Source organism: Bombus huntii, chromosome 11 (genome assembly GCF_024542735.1).
Source record: "Bombus huntii isolate Logan2020A chromosome 11, iyBomHunt1.1, whole genome shotgun sequence".
NCBI lineage: Eukaryota > Metazoa > Arthropoda > Insecta > Hymenoptera > Apidae > Bombus > Bombus huntii.
The window spans coordinates 10,776,691-10,793,486 of record NC_066248.1 but is presented as its reverse complement, the minus strand read 5'-3'; positions in this window follow the sequence as shown (position 1 = coordinate 10,793,486).

The window sequence follows — 16,796 nt, the reverse complement described above, 5'->3', positions numbered from 1 at the left end:
AAAATCGAATGCTCTTTGAGATTAACAAATCTTTAATACTTTTCTTAAAAATAAAATTCTTTTACCGAATATCTCCTATAGCGTTGAAACTGTACATGTTTGCTATCTGCTCTGGTATAAACCAAATCGTGTTCATAAATTATAATAATATATCTTCCCCGGGCAGCTTAATCATAAGTCTCTTGAGAATTACCAAATTCATATTCTATTCTCGACATTGTTATAATTCATTACAATTAGAAACTATAAAATTAAAACATCGCAATTAAACTCGGCGTTATCAAAAATGTTATTTACATTCGAGCACAGACTGATTTAAGTCCATGATCACATTTCATTAATAACAGCAGACAGTAGTCTGTGGTTATAATCTTATGCTATGCTGAATCGGTAAAGTAGTTCTGTGAGTTCTCAAGCATTGGACAAAAAATATATCGAGTGATAGATCTATCCTGTACCTCCATCTGTGATGACGTTTTGTTTACGAGTGTCTTGTGACGTTTTTTGATTTGTTCAAAGTTTGATTGTTGACGCATGTACATTATCATTAACATACTCTGTTAATTTGGATTGCAAATTCTATCTGTGTCAAAAGAACCGCGCGGAAGTTCAGTAGAGAGCAAAGAGGTACGTACGCGTAACAATTGTTTGTACGATATTTCCGTTTGATTCTATCTCCAAAAGGCTGACAAGATTCGAATCTTGTTATGCTAGTTGTGTTGATACAATTCATTTACAGCTTCTTAACAATCGAAAACACGAAGCATACTAAAACAAATCACTACATGATATATCTCATTCATTTCGAGAATTACTTTTAATTTAAATAAACATATTTGTAAAGATTGTTGATGAAGAGTAGCTATAATATGATACATCCACTGCTTAAAGCCGGATACAGAAGTATTTACTATTATGTATCGATTACGTATTTTACATCTATCACTGAAAGATATCAATTAGTTTATTTAAATATTCGTCTTTTATGATTCTTCTAAAATAAGTATATCTCGATCTATATTGTAAGGGAATGTCTATATTTTGTTTCTCTATATTTTTCATGTATTCGTATAGCTAATTCATATATCTAAAGATTCATCCTATAGGACAGATTATAGTCAGTCTAATTTTTACGTCAGAAAAATGTATAATCGCGATTCATCATGAAATCTTTCGAAATATAACCTCTATCTGAATAAAATTAATCTCGATTAATTTAGCGTTTCGAGCAAAATAGCTCGAACGTATAGTTACCACTGGCTGATTTAAGTACTGACGTGTAACTAACGTGTCGGAAGTGATTATCATAACAAGAAAATTGTATAATATTAAGCATTACTTGGTTGCCAGGACACGGTATACGCGTTTGAATTTGAAATTATTCGATATGAGCAGACGGGTGTATCTTACTGGTTGGCTGGCGTGGATAAGTTTGTTTACAAGCGGGAGAACTGCGGCTGCATTCGATCCTCGAAGGTTTCGTATATTCAAATTGGATATCCGACACCGAGCGTAATACGAAAATTCAAAGTATCTGCACGTATGTGTAGCTACTATAGACTCGTGAAACGGGCCACGAGGACGGGTCAGCCACGAATAAAACCGCTTCTGAAAATTTTTTTCTGCCTTTTCCCGGAAGAAACGTCCACTGAATGCATAATGCTGTACGAATGTATCTTCGTGAATGTGCATGCACGGGACTCGCAAGGTGAATTACCTTGAAAATCCATCGTATCTTTTCCCGTCCTTCAATTTCTTTGTCGATTCGATCTTTGTTCGAAGTCCAGCTGGGCGTTCTTTACGGATCGAGCGTTTTCAGTTTGTTCTCTTTTCTTCGTCTTGAATATATGAAACATTAGATAATGTATGCCACGCACAGCGTGGTACAATGTTGTCGATATCGAATTTCATGGAATTCATATTTTTCAATTCTTGTCGAGTGTATACAATTTTCATATATGTATAGAAAGTTCCTTACTGAATTAACAGCAGCTAACAGAATTCACTAAAGACTCGATTCGTGAGTAATTACGCATAAAGTCTTTCTTCATCGAAAATACAGAGTAATCTAATAGGCAATTATTTACGATTCCTATTCTAAATCTTATAAATCATGATTATAAATTATAGTAGAAAAAGGAATCACTGCAGCATCAAGCATTCGTGAATGAATAGAAGACGGTATATGATTAATGAGAGATAGGTAGATCAAACTTGAATAAGTTTATGATCCATTTAAATTGCTTCTAGCCTTATCACGATAAAAAATGTTAAAAAAAGAAACGTAATAATTTCTTAAGAGCTTCTCCTTCGAATATAACATTTCTTTAAGATTCTCATCCATCTTTGTTTAGTATAGATAACGTAGGATATTCTCAAGTTAATTATAAGTATTTATTTATATCAAAATTATGTTTGTCGCCACTCGTATTTATTTAGAATTTTTATGAAGGAAATTTCATCGATTTTTCTGGAAGATATCAGTGGTTGGGGAAACGTAATCTGATACTTTCGTTATAATTTGGCATGCACAAATACTTGCTGCTTACCGTGAGACCCAGATAATCAATAGCTCGTCTCGGTTTCATTGTGAAGGTAGAACAAATTGGTGCACCACCTACAGCGCGAGCAACGCTGAACTCTCGCATAGATAATCTCTGTGGAAGTTTTCAAGGATGCCTGTAATTTACAACTGGGCAACCGGCCTCGGTGTTTCTTCTTTACGTTTCATTGTACACCACCCCTGAGATAGGTTCTTTGTGTGCGAGAAGCAAACTGGATCGTGATGGAAAAGTGTAACAAACGTGTCCTTACACGAAATAATATCTTTCTTTCCAGCTCGGTCATTTCTTTATTCATGCAATACTACGCGGAAACAGGAAATTATCTGGCCACAAATGAATACTTTTGTTTTAGACTGCCGATCGTCAAGTTTTTATTTCCAGAGACAGGCGCAGTTACGAGATGGGCAAATAATCAAACTATCCGTGGTAACAATCAGGATAAAGTGCACAGATTCTTCGATGAAACGTGTTATTAAATCATTTAACAGATTGTACATGCGCGATAATTGTATGAAGAATGCTCAAAATATTCTTTTAGTTCCGCAGCATTTAGTCGTACACGCGAATCGTATAAATCGCAATTATGTATATCTAATTCACTATTATTATTATCATTATTATTATTATCATCATCATCATCATCATTATTATTATTATTATTATATATGATCATTTCTTCGAATCACTCTCATAAGAAAATTATCGAGGTGAAAAAGCAACTGTCTCTTCAGGAGAATTAACATAGCTTATGCACGAATAAAAACAGTTAAAATGAAGACTTCGCCAATACTTCCGACAAACATGGATTCGTACGTGGAGCCGCATCTATGTAACCAGCTCCTAGCAACAAGTCATAAGCTACACTTTGTACGCACTTGTCAGAAACGGCGAGAAAACAAGGGAGAGAGGACGAAAGGGGGAAAGAGAAAGAAAGAGGAAGAAGCGAAAGGAGATGAGATAGAAAGGCGAGGCGGAAAAGAGATAGGAAAAGAAGTCCGGTGGAATGCCTCGGGAAGACCTAAGGATTCTCACCGAGCCTCTCAGAGACTGTCTTGTGGTGCTTTTGCGGCTCAACAAAAACCATTTTTTTGCACCTAGTTTAGATATGGAGGAGGAAAGAATAAGATCGCAGAATGAACATTGATATTAGCTAGAACGTACAGTAGGAGGATCGGACCAAGGCTTTCGTAATTTGAGATTTTTTCGAATCTTTGATCGTGTAGGGGAACTCCTTTATTTGAATTCATCCCCCGGATGCTATGGACCGCAGGATGTAGGTATATATCGTTGTTCTTTCTTAGGGATACTCGACGTCTGTTAACACACGAGTATCCGCGTTCAGATTATATATATATATAAAATTCGCTCTTCATGTTCGATTACGTAAACCTGAGAGTACATAGTTGCTTATTCTAAACAAACATTTATCCTACAAGAAATGATCGTAGTTACGGCAGAAGTTTATGCATTGAACGCTATACAATCTGGTCGGAAATTTTGGCGAAAGGATTGTTATATACAGGATTGATCGCGAGGTACGGAAAAGGAAAGGTAAAACAGAAATTAATAACGGTATCTATTTCTTTTGAATGGCAATCGTGTACATTGAAGCTTAACATAATGTAAGATGCATTTGAACGCATCCGGGTAACCTCTGCGAAGAGTGAGCTCGGACGAAGAACTAAATAGGAATGTGGTGTAGGTGAAGGATCAAAGCAAAGAGGATGGATCATGAGGAGCGAAGTGGCTGCAACGATGTATTACATTAATAACTCAATTTAGCTATTAGCCTGATACCAGATGGTGCCATGATCCATTTACCTGTCTGCCTTTTCAATAGAAACTTTAACCACATATGAAACGATCGCAGAAGAATTTACAAGCGAGAAGAAACAGGGACCGAATGGTAAAAGCGAAATAAGAGATTAAAGAAACGTATACAAAGGAAGAAATTCTCCCGAAACGGTAGTCACGAGATCGTTGATCATAATCAGACCGATGCGCGCTGTACGTGTTTTCCCGTTTGAGCGATCGATCAACGTTTTCAGAAGAAAATTCCAAGTTCAAACTGAACTGAACACTGTCGCGGCGCGCAACGCGTGTTGCGAAAACGTCATACAAGCAGAAAAGAAAAGAAAAACAAAGACGGAAGAAGTGGCAGAGAAGGAGGAGAAGGATGATGAGGACCATCGAAGTCGATGGTGGTGATGGTGGTGGCGTGGACCGTTAGTTGGCCCCAGCTCCGCGGGAGCGTTGTCCGGGCATTCCGCGTTACTATTCTCCGTCTTCCTCTTTTCCTTCCCTTCCCTCTCTCTTCTCGTTCCTTCTTTTTTACCTTTGTCCCACTCTCACCCGCTTCGTTCTGCCGTTCGTTACACCGGCATTCTCTCTGTCCCATCATCTTCCACTGCCTACCAACGTCACCGGATCTTGTATCGGACACCTTGTCTCATTGCATCCTCATGTTGGCTTAATGTCAACCGAAAACAATCCATGACATTCTAACGAGTTTGTTTTGCCGTTGTTGTTTTTCTTCAACATTGTTTAAACCTTTTATTCCATCGTACATTCAGGCTGGATCGGTTCGATTCATTTGTATCTTGCACACGATCGTTAATTCATTTTTTTAAAGTGGAAATTCACGTCGAGAACGACACGTAACGTAAGCGAGTAGAATATTTAACGATGCTCGGTGTCCAGTTTACTTTAGAAATAAATATATCAATTTCGAGCTTTAGTTCAACGATAACGGATTAATAACGTAAGATGATATTAATTTGTTCTCTCGTTCGAGTTGCTCGAATATCATGAATTGCTTCATTCTACAAGTGAAACACGAACAAAGGCAACGAATGAGTTATGAAAGTCTAATAGCGTTTCACAAACTGCTGTTAGATATTGCTTACCCTTGTAAACCGTGTCAAAAATCTAACCAATTACACGTGTCAAGAAACGCGCTGACGAAACGTCTGAATGACATTTTAGAATTTTAAATCAAGCGTACCCATCAAAGGGATCGGATATTCTATCGAACATAACTTGACCATCACGAAAATTCGAGACCTCGATGGAGAAATTAAAAATTTTATTTCGATCACACACTTATAGACAGAGGATCTTACGAAATAACTGACTCTTTCAATTTAGTTTGTTTTAATTGATCGTTCAAGATCATGACACTCGAGCTTTTCAAAACGAAGAGAAAAGTATTTGAAAGTATAAAAATGATCAAATGCGAAAGAAACTTCGAAAGTGTCGATGAAGCGACATTGTTAAGCGAACCGAGTGTCGGCTTGATCGCTGGGCCAGTAGGTCCCCTCATCAGTACCTCGGCAAGGATAACAGTTCACGGGTGTACCGTTTACGCTAACGTTATCCTTGCCGTTTTAACTTTGCATCTCAGACATCACCGCAATCATCGAAAGTGAGAAAGTGAGTGGTCGGTCGATGAAAGTATTGAAAGAAGAGCACGGTGTAAATCACGTTGCATACAGATACAGTTTATGTTGTTTTACATCCAAACTATTCTACGATGATTGAGGGAGGGGGGGAGGGAGGGAAAGAGAGAGAGAGAGAGAGAATCAAGCAGTATCGTAATAAATATTTCTGCTCACTCCTTTTTGTTGTAATCTCGTAAATAAATTTAGTTTCTTGCTTCTATCAACGTATGTGCAATATGTCACGTGCATGCAATAAATTAAATTGATCTGACTATTACACGAGAAAAAGAACATGAGCAAAAAGACGAAAATAGAATTTTAAACGATGTACTCTCGAATCATTTACGAAGCACTATTGTGTTACAATAACCACGTGGAACGAACTCTGCTCCACTTGGTACATCGAAGTAGCTGATGGGGATAGAAATCGATGGACGATTACGATACGTAATGTGATTGTCTGAAACGCACGATTCGTTCTTGGAAGAAAAACGTCCATTTTTTATTCGGTTGAACTCACCGATTCTTTTCTAGTTGGTACGGTTCAAAATTATACGTTAGCTCATGGTGAATGAGTTTTAATCAAGGCCAGTATCACGAACCAATACGTAAGAACGTATCCGTCCTACTATTGACGTTTATAATGTTCGTCGAAATAATCTTCTAAAATAGGAAGAGGTCGTATGTTTTCGGTTTTTAAAGCCACTACACGTAACAGGATGAGGATAAGTTTATAAAGGGAGCGATTGGAGAAGCTATTATTGAGTGATATGTTGAGAAACATTTTATATTTATTTTTGATGAGAATCGATAGGCTCTTACTTATACCGTCGACCATAAATATCGAGACATCAGCTCTTCATACTTATTGGAAAACTCTAATAAATATTATTCACATAAATAAATAAGTATTATTACATTATACAAGACACATGTCTGCAATAAATAATAGGTTTACAATAAAATAAATGTAAAATAAACGCAGCGGACAGCATTCAATCCGCATTAAGTATCAGTAGATGTTCTGGCACTGACAATCGACAGTATACTCATAGATAATACAGATATATTATGTATTCTTGACCATAAGTCACCGCAAGTCATCATAAGTCCATAGAGACCAGAACACATGTTGATTTAAGATAGTAGCTTAATAAAATAGTAAAAATACTATAATTTATTTTTCCTTATACTATCTATACAATTTTAATAAGTATTAAGTTCATTTTGTAATTATAATATCTATTCATTCCTAAGTGTACTAAATGTCCTATGACTTATGGACTGTAGTTTATGTATCCATGTATGCATTTACAATTAGATATCTGGTTTGCATTTACTTGGAATCGTGTGCTGTCTGGTTTCGTTACGTTATTATGTTAGATATATGTGCGTAGATCTCGGTGACCTCATATTCGAGAAGACTTACACAACGGTAGAAGGTCGGCCGTTAGTCGGTGATCCACGGCCACGGCAAAAGTGCCGGGAGGCGCTTCTTCTCGTCAACGAAAGTAGTATTACGCTTGATTTTCACTCTCTGTGTTTTCGATTACGTAAGTACCGACCGAACGAAGACGCAGCTTACGGTTTAATAAAACAGTTACGTTTGCCTACTTGCTGTAATACATCATTGTATGCATGGTACCATCGAAAGACGTTACACGTGTATCGACATTCACGAAGAATGATTAATCTCGTTTCGTTTCCTTGTCGATGATCATTCTGTTCCTCTTTCTACGTTTGACTCATCTTTTATGCGAGTAAACGTATCTTAGTGATTTTCATGGGTAAAAGGGTAATTATTAGGTTTTAGCCGAAAGACAGTATGACAGTAACCTGCTGTTCCAATTATTCAACAAGATGTTTGAACTTTCGCGCATCATGAATGGCAGTAGCTGGTTCTTGATCAAAGGATTGCGTCACTGAATGCGTAATGCACGCTGCACCATTACATGACCCGTTAGCCCGTTAGAGTGACCCTACTGACTCGATTTGCCATTATAGAGCGAACGATTGTGCCTGGTTTGGCTCGAAGAGAAATGGATCTCTGTATATGAGACTTTGACGATACCATGTATGCATTCGAGAATATATAGTAGTAGCGATAGCTTTTGCAATAGTCACGACAAGGTCGAAAGCTATCTCGATCTAGATATTTAACATTAAAGTCGCCAATTCGCTTTAGATATCAATAATTGTAATTTGCTTAAATCTGATATTCAGAAAACATTAAAAAATGGGATTAGGTATTTAGTAATAAGACGAAAATATTCCATGAATTGAATCAATTATTGCAATATTGAAAGAAGTTTGAGTTTCTTAACAATTAGAAATTTTGTAGATTTAATTATGGAACGAATACTTAAGAATTCAATTCAATGTATATCTTTAATTTCTCTCATAACAACGCTTAAATTGTGCATGTTCGTTCGAAATTGAGAGGTTATATATTTCCAAGAATTTCCGGGTAAAACTAAAACGCGGTCTACGTTCAAGCAAATATTTACGGGGAAGCTCACTTCCTAGATGACAAGGATCGCTGAGAGAGTTTACCGAGCTCTTCCGTGCGAGGAACCTACTGCAGGCAACTTATTAGCGTTTATAAACGTCTAACGGTCCCCGAGTTTGTCTAAAACGATTCGGCGATTATCTAATGCCGGTTGTGTAATCGCGGTTGTGCAACACGAAAATGTAATCCGTAAAAGTGTTACGGTCGTAGAATGAATACCTCTTCATCCTGTGTTCCCCTACCACGGCCACCACATACCTCCATAGCCATGATTCCTTTGCCCGTCTTTCTCCGTGTTCTTCCTCTTTCGTCAACCGTTGCCAGAGCATAACAGAGCAGGACAGATTACTCTCAAACTCTCACCACAACCTTGACCTACTGAACTCACGGTATCTCGATTCTTAATCTTCCTGAGTCTCTCGACTGTTTCTCAAAAGACACAGCTGACCCTTGGGTCATCCTGACCGGAACTGAAGAACATCGTCAGAAGTCACTCAACTGTTCCTGCTTCTTGGCTGATCGAGCTGTCATCTGTTCTCACTAATTTAAAGGCATCTCATTTTTTCTCGTCCAACGTTAGGAAACGTTCGATATTCGGAGATTTCTCTATTTCTGGAATTATTCAGGCGACGATGATAAAATCAAATATATAAATTGCAGAATTCTATTATAGTGGAATTAGCTACTTGTTATTACGTACCAAGAAAATTATCACTATTCTACTCATTTTCATAAGAAGAAAGACAAATTTATTTGCTATTCGAGACTCGAACAAGACAAATTGTGTCTAAAAGTAAAAACGAAGTTCTTATTGATCATCTGCATAACCAACGGTATATTACTGTGTTTACATCATCGGTAAATTCAGCAGAAATTTTTCAGTATTTCCAACCCTGCTGTATCTACCCTGTAAAATCATCTTTTCTCTTCCACGATTAAGAGTTATAAAGCCAGAGAAAATTGTATTACCGATATTATCTAACGATGGAAAGTAGCGCAAGGCCGCTTTCTTCTTACTCAACCGACTATTACAGCTGAACAGTGTAACACGCTGACGGGACTCTTCTTTCTCTTTTCGAACCGTCGCGTCGTCTGTCCACGGAAGCGAGAAATTAATGCGGTCGTCGAAGAATCGTCCCTCTTTCCAAGGAGAGAAAGAGATATCCTCTTTGATAGAGGCGAAGAGACAAACCACGTGGAAAAGTAGCTTTTCACTTTCAAGAATATCTGCAATTATACAACAAAATTCTATTTTCTCCGTCCATCGTAAATGATCAAAAAGATGAATTTCGAACGAGCAACGCACGATTAAGCGATTTATTTTTAATTAATATGTCTGGTTTTCCGATGGCGCATTGAATATTATTATTTGAATACTGACCAAAGTTACGCGATATATCGTAATATGCGATTACGATTCCTCATCAGCGAATCCGGTTTTTGAATACACGGTTACTGTCGTTTATTATCCAACCGTCAGTTATGTTATAAATAAATCATTTATTACGTAGTTAACATGTAAACTTAATGGCTAACATAATTCATTTTAACTTGTCATCCAACTCTCTGATATGTCTTTGAAATTAATAGTTTTGCTTCGCCGATTGGTGTTGAATATTCTGTATAACTGAATCGTGGATGTCGCTTTCTTTTTAACTATTTTCTGTCTATTGTTAATTATCTATCTTAGAGGGTATATTATCTTTCCGTTGTTTCTGAAATATTGGTAATTATTTTTTTTTATTGAATTTGATAGTCCATTAACGCTAAGGGTTCTTCGTCGACGTTTCTTGTATCCGGTCAAACGAAAAAATGTGTGACCAGCAAGAAAATACGAAGAGGTGCGTAATGTCTTGTTATTACACGTGTCCCTCCTTGGTAACGGGACAGGCAACCAAACCGACCGACCTACTTATACACGGACGTCCACGTACTTATACGCACGTCCACGTACTTACACGCACGTTCACGCACGTTCACGAACGTTCACGCATAGTCTTGTCCAAAGAAACGCCTTAGGACTTGCCATGCACTCCGTCCACCGTACGGAGGGTAAAACAAATTTCAAAGATTCGAGGTCAATCCCGACATCACTGTGATTTAAATACCGCAAAATTGAACACGAAAGAATCAATCCCAGAAGTATTCTCGTATACACAGTCGTTTTATCGTGTGTCTATAAAACGATGATTTACAATGATCGTTATTATTCGATAATTAGCTTCTCGTAGATGATTATACCAGCTATAGAGTGGAGATAGTAGATAGCTTTGAAGCAACCGTTCAGATTGAAATATCGACGTGATGGGAAGTGAATGGAGGTGATTTTTGTCCCTGAATTTGACACAGTGCGACGCTAAGATGAGACGAAACTCGTAACGTATGCAAATGGGAAATACAAATAAAAAGCCGGACGATCCGTTGGACATGCTTTGCGTGTTTTCGCGACCTTTTATGGAGATATTTGAGCTTGTCGACGTTAACCTTAGATTTTCCTTATTCACGGACGTGCATGAATGCTACGGGCCCGAAGCCAACGAGGAAGAGACGCGGTTGGAATAAGCACGAGGACCGGGTCCTTTGTGCGTGCAAAATCGAACAACAAGACAAGCAACGTTAGCCTTACTGCAAAATGAATGTTTCATTTATCTACCGGTATTTACTCATGCTGTTTTAACCAACCATAGCGTCAATATCCCATGGATGAATGACTCCATCGTCTACGATTTTTTCAATTATTTTCACTTTTTACTCCTTCATATTTCTTCGAATAGCATTTCAATAACGTATCGTTAGATAATGTTCTCTTTTGTTTTTATAAAATTTTATTTCAAAACTTATCGAAGCTTCTAGAATGGTCGAGTGCGACCAACAGTATTACAAGTTACACGTCTATGACCACTCGAACATCTGTTCTTTGTTGAGCCACGTTATACGTATGCCTTTCATGGTAGCGACTAGCTCGACTTGATCTACGGCGACATGTAAAAAATTGAACAGACTGTAATATTCTTCTACCAGAAGACACGCAAGGAAAGATCGTACAAAAATAGATACAATGTCTTTTTATAGCGCTTGAAGGTTTATTAAAGTTGATAGTTATTATCTCATTCTAAAAAGATTAACGATAGCTGAATTTTTATGTCTCGATAGTTTTAGTATTTCGGAAACGGTGATTTCTCACGAAGAAATTCAATAGTTCGTTAGAAGCATTGAAAGTGTTGAAACAACGCGAAACACCCTGTACATTGGAATCCCACGTATTGTGATGAGATTCTAGATAGAATTGCGGTTTTAAAAGAAAGGACGGCTGTATCTGGTTTTTTGAAATAACTTTATAGCAAGGTCAGTGCACTGGCCTAGTCGTTGAAATTTACGGTCGTAGACTCGCTTGAGATACTTGGGAGAATATCCAGAAAGGCCGACAGGTACGCAGAGGAATTTCGCAATTTGTAGAACCGGCAACGTAGCGACTAACAAGAGCGAAGTAACTACATTCGCTCGTTGGATACCAATTCAATTCTTTATACCGATTCAAGTAAAACAGATCTTGTCCGCGATCGATACTCGAAGAATGTTATAACACGCGATAACTCGGTCAAAGAAGTCGAATTTCGGTATAACTAGTTATATGGTTTTTAACAAGCTGTTCTATGAAAAATATATCCTGCCTTATTCGTCGAATATCTTTGCTTTCGGTATCTCTATAATAGGACATCGATTTTATAAAATAAATTAATATTAATTCTTCTAGATAATATCAATTGTAGTTTAAGATATTTTCTAGAAAATGTCAACAATTCCTGCTTTGATATGAACCTCGTTTGCTTAACCTTGTTTCAGAGTTTTTAACTAAACGGGTCTAGTTTGCCGGTTTTTATCTTTTTGGATGTAACGCTTAAGACCGTTGCTCGAAGTTCATTCTGATTCTTATCCAAGAGAAAAATTCGTCGACGTCGTCGGCATTAAATTTCGGTAGCAGGTTTTCGTTTCGTAATCCCGCCACGTGACACGGTCGCGTCGTTTGTACTGTTCTCCGCAGACGTGGACGTGTAAGTACGTGGGCTGACCATACGTATTACGCGCTCCTGGCTTATCCGTTCTATCCACGCGTTCGAATCTCCCACGATATTTTCAGTCGGACAGACACGCGGCCTTCTCTTTGTATCGTAAAACTCAATCATTTGAAGAAAATAGTATAAACTCGGATCGGGATAATTGCTAAAAGATAACATTGAAAAAAAAGAAACGCACAGGAAACGTACATTCATAATTTCTTCCAATTACGCACGTCGAAGTATCGCGATTTTACGACACTGTAGGACTATAGACCACCCAAGAGAGTGATTTTCGCAAATCCCGTACGCGGTAGCTTAAAAGCAGAATCGTGTAATTCTACCGTGCACCGATTTGCTCGATTCTTAACTACGAATGTGCTTTATAAGGCTGCAATTGTTTTCATAGCAACGGTATAATTAATTTTTCTTTCTTTCCACGAGGCTTCGATGTACTTAGGTATTGTTATCTTACCCGCGTTTGATATCTCGATCGTAATTACTTAGAATCGAAACCGTGGCAGAATTTTCTATATACTTTCTTAGCGTTTCCATTACTTCGAAACGCGATTAATAAAACTATTTGTTTCAACTGTGAGAAAATCCAAGGAAGCAAGTACAGTCTGTATCGTAACCGTTGATCGGTCGTTATACATATTTATGGGTAATATCGATGCGATCGTTTGCTGAAGATGCTTAGAACGAAAGAGACATTCTACGATATGTACAGCATAGCGTGCCCGTCCGTGGAACTCTTGAAACCTTCACCGTGAAGATCTTGAACCGTAGTTGACGTACCGACCGGTACCAACATGGCGGCTGTGGTCGAGGAGCGGACAAGCGAACTCAACGATTGTGTAATGGCGGCTGAAGTCGGCTCTTGCAAGCCCATAGAGGAAAGGTGAACGTCCTGCGACGCCTCCTCCCTTCTCCTCTCTTTCTGCATCGTCTCCTCTTCATTCCCTCTCTCACACCATCAGATTCTTTCCTCGTCCCTGAGACGTGCTTCTTTGTCTGTCTTTCTGTTTCTTTCTCTCGGTCTTTCTGCCTGAACCAGACGAATACCAGCCAAGTGAGCTAGCGAAGGCTACAAATCCGTTGCCGGGACAAACAAGCTTGCTACGTGGAACCTCATTTCGGACAAATGTCATCGGCCTCTCTTGGCTAAACAACGACCATTACGTTTCCTCGTTCCTAATTCTCATTTACTGCTTTCTGTCCCACCTTTTCCTGTGCTGCCGGCTGCCAACATTTGTCTCCTCCACTGCTTCTTATCTGCCAAGCATTTCTCTTGTTCCGTATTATTTGCACTGACCGATTTTCTCCTCAGACTTCGATCATTTTCTTTTTCACTCTTCAAAGAATTACCGCAGCCCTTATTTCCATCGGTGATGCGTACAAGTTTCAAAGTCCGTTATCTAATTATTTTCAGCTACCTGTCATTAAGATCAATACGAATTGTCGATGGCCTACACTAATGTACATCTAATGTACGATTTAAATTCGTCATCGAAAAATATTGGCGACTGTAAAAATTCCATGCTACTGACAAGTCGTTTAATTTCTCGTTTGAAATACATACATATTTTTCCTCAGGGCATTAACGCTTGATGTTTATAAATATTCATCGCGAATAGAAATTGAAATGATATGCTTTTTATACGTCTAGTTGCTAAGCTAAAAATGTGCTAGACAAATCATAATCCAATCATAAATATTCAATTTACTTAAGCTGCAGTGGTAACGAGTTCTATAGTCAGTGTTGCTGATTTGTTTATTTCTCCTTATGATATAGGTCATATCAATCTAATCGCATTGACAGAAAGTTGATAGTCAACTTCATTTTCCTCGTCGTTGGTAACGAGCTTTTATAGCAATTTAGATTTTTTCTCGCGTGATAAACAAGAAACATATCGAATTTATATATTTTAAATGCAACGCCCTGGTAAGTTTGTTGCAAAGGGATTGAAGAGCACGAGGTGTTTCTCAGGCGGAATTGTGTAATTCGAATCACGGTGAACGAATCGAAAGGAATCTGGGTGGAAGAACGACAGAGTCGCGTTGGAGAACAGCGTACACCAAGATGGCGGCCGAGTGCCTCGTGGCATGGAATCTGATATTACCTCACCGTAGCCCTGGCAGTGACAGTGGCCCTCTCTCCTGTGCCTGCTTCTCTTTTCTTGCTCCCCCTCTGGCTCGTTGCTTGCTCCGTCTTTCCTCCGCGGAGTCCTCCTTTCTCTCCTCGCGAACTACCTCTACCATCACCTCGCGACTAGGAAACTTTACGGCTGCTAATTACACGCGAACACCAAGTATTTTTCGTTGCTTGTGATGCGGTAACTCCTTCTTATTATTATTTATATTCTGATGAATATATTTATATATTTAAAAGTAATTGGCCAAACTTTATTTATGCATTTGTTTCAGATCAACGTAAAGTAGTAGCTACAATATTTGTTTTTCAACATTTGATAACACATCCATTTGATTGTAGTTTTTTCTTCGTTTTGGTGTTTTTATGTTGACTTTGCACGCGATAGGGTTGAACCAGATATTGGTCAGGCTAGATCTGAAGGGTGACACGTCTATATTAAGCAGCAGAGAATGATTGATTATCGTTGTTGTCGCTCGTGATACCAAAAGAATTCGAACGTGCGACGTTTCAGCCGATGAATCACAAGTGTGTCGCGCGTGAACTGCAATCTTGATGAAATACTCGCCTCATCCATATTTAAATGTAATTTTTATTGCGAAAATTGTGTCGTGCACGTCACGCCAAGTGCATAATCACTGTCGTTTACGCGGATGAAGACACGTGTTACACAATTCTGACGAATTTCGTTTATCGATCACAATCAATTCTTTCAAATTTCTTTTAATTTTGATAAGTATAAGGTTATTGTACTTCTAACCATGGACAAATTGCACGTGACAATTGTAACATTACAAAAATTGTACTTTAATATGCGATTTAATGGATGCAAACTATGTCCAAACCCTTAAATTGTGTCTAAAGATTACGAAGAACATCATTATGTATTCATACGTCTTCCTCGATGACGAAACGGCGGTCTGATTTCCGTTTAAGTTTTATTTCCGCTCGGTGGCCGAATAAAGGAACAACGATGTTTAGTATGACTATCACGGCGAATGGTAGTGTGACAAACGCAATTGTCGGAAGGCGATAACGATTTAAAGTGTTATACAGCAGCGATGTTTCTAAACCTCATATTAAAAAGACTCAATACTCAAAGCTTTGCACTTTCGTTCGCTGTCATATGCTATTTGAAATGTATTAATTATTTGAAAAACTATATTTCCCATTAGCTGCTGATCAGTACGATCTCGTTAATTAATCGTAGAAATAATCGCGTACTCGGTATTTCCGAAGCTTCCTGCAATCCGGATATCTTCGACCAAGAGCCAGTCGTCTATGATCAAGCTCCGTAGACCGAATCTTATACTTCGTTTCAGTTCCAGTTCAACGAACCGGAAACACTGACTTTTATCATCTCCAGCAACAAGAACGCGTGGCATATAGTTCTGTTCTTTGAAAAACAATTGCACGATCGGTTAGGGGAAACAACGAGCAATGTTTTAGGCGAACGATCCAGCTGAATCGAGAAGGTTGTGTAGCGTCGTTGGATTGGTTTCGGGGGTGATTGGTACGAGAGAGCAGATATTCAACAAGGACTTTCGAAGGGAAGAAAACGGGATCGGAAGGTCGGAGCTCGAAGAAGCAGATTCGCTCCTTCTCTCTTGCCGCTCGTCTCGTTAAGATCATTCTACTACCTTCGTGGCTATGTTCCTTCTCAGGCTTGACTCGGCTCGCCTCGACTGTCCCTTTCTCTCTCTTTCTGTCCTCTCTTTTCTCCTTTTCTCGTTTTCTGTTGCTCGTTTTTGATCGAGCTCGCTGAACGCATACGGATCCCGCGGGCAGGAGCGGTGCGCGGTGCGTTCTTCTTCGGTCCGCTTCGACTCACGGTGTCCGGTAGGTGGGTGTGTAGGACATAGCGGACTTGTGCAGTCAAGGACACGTTCCGCTTGCTCACACAATCATGTTTCGCGTTCGCCGTCTAGCGATGCAACCAATACACTGTCGCGATTGCGCGCGCGTGTACGTGATGCATCCATCCCGCGCCAATGGCAATGGCAATGACGATGGCGGTTGTTACGACAGTGGTAAAAAAAAGTCGAATGGGACGATATACGTCTAGCTTAACTCAAC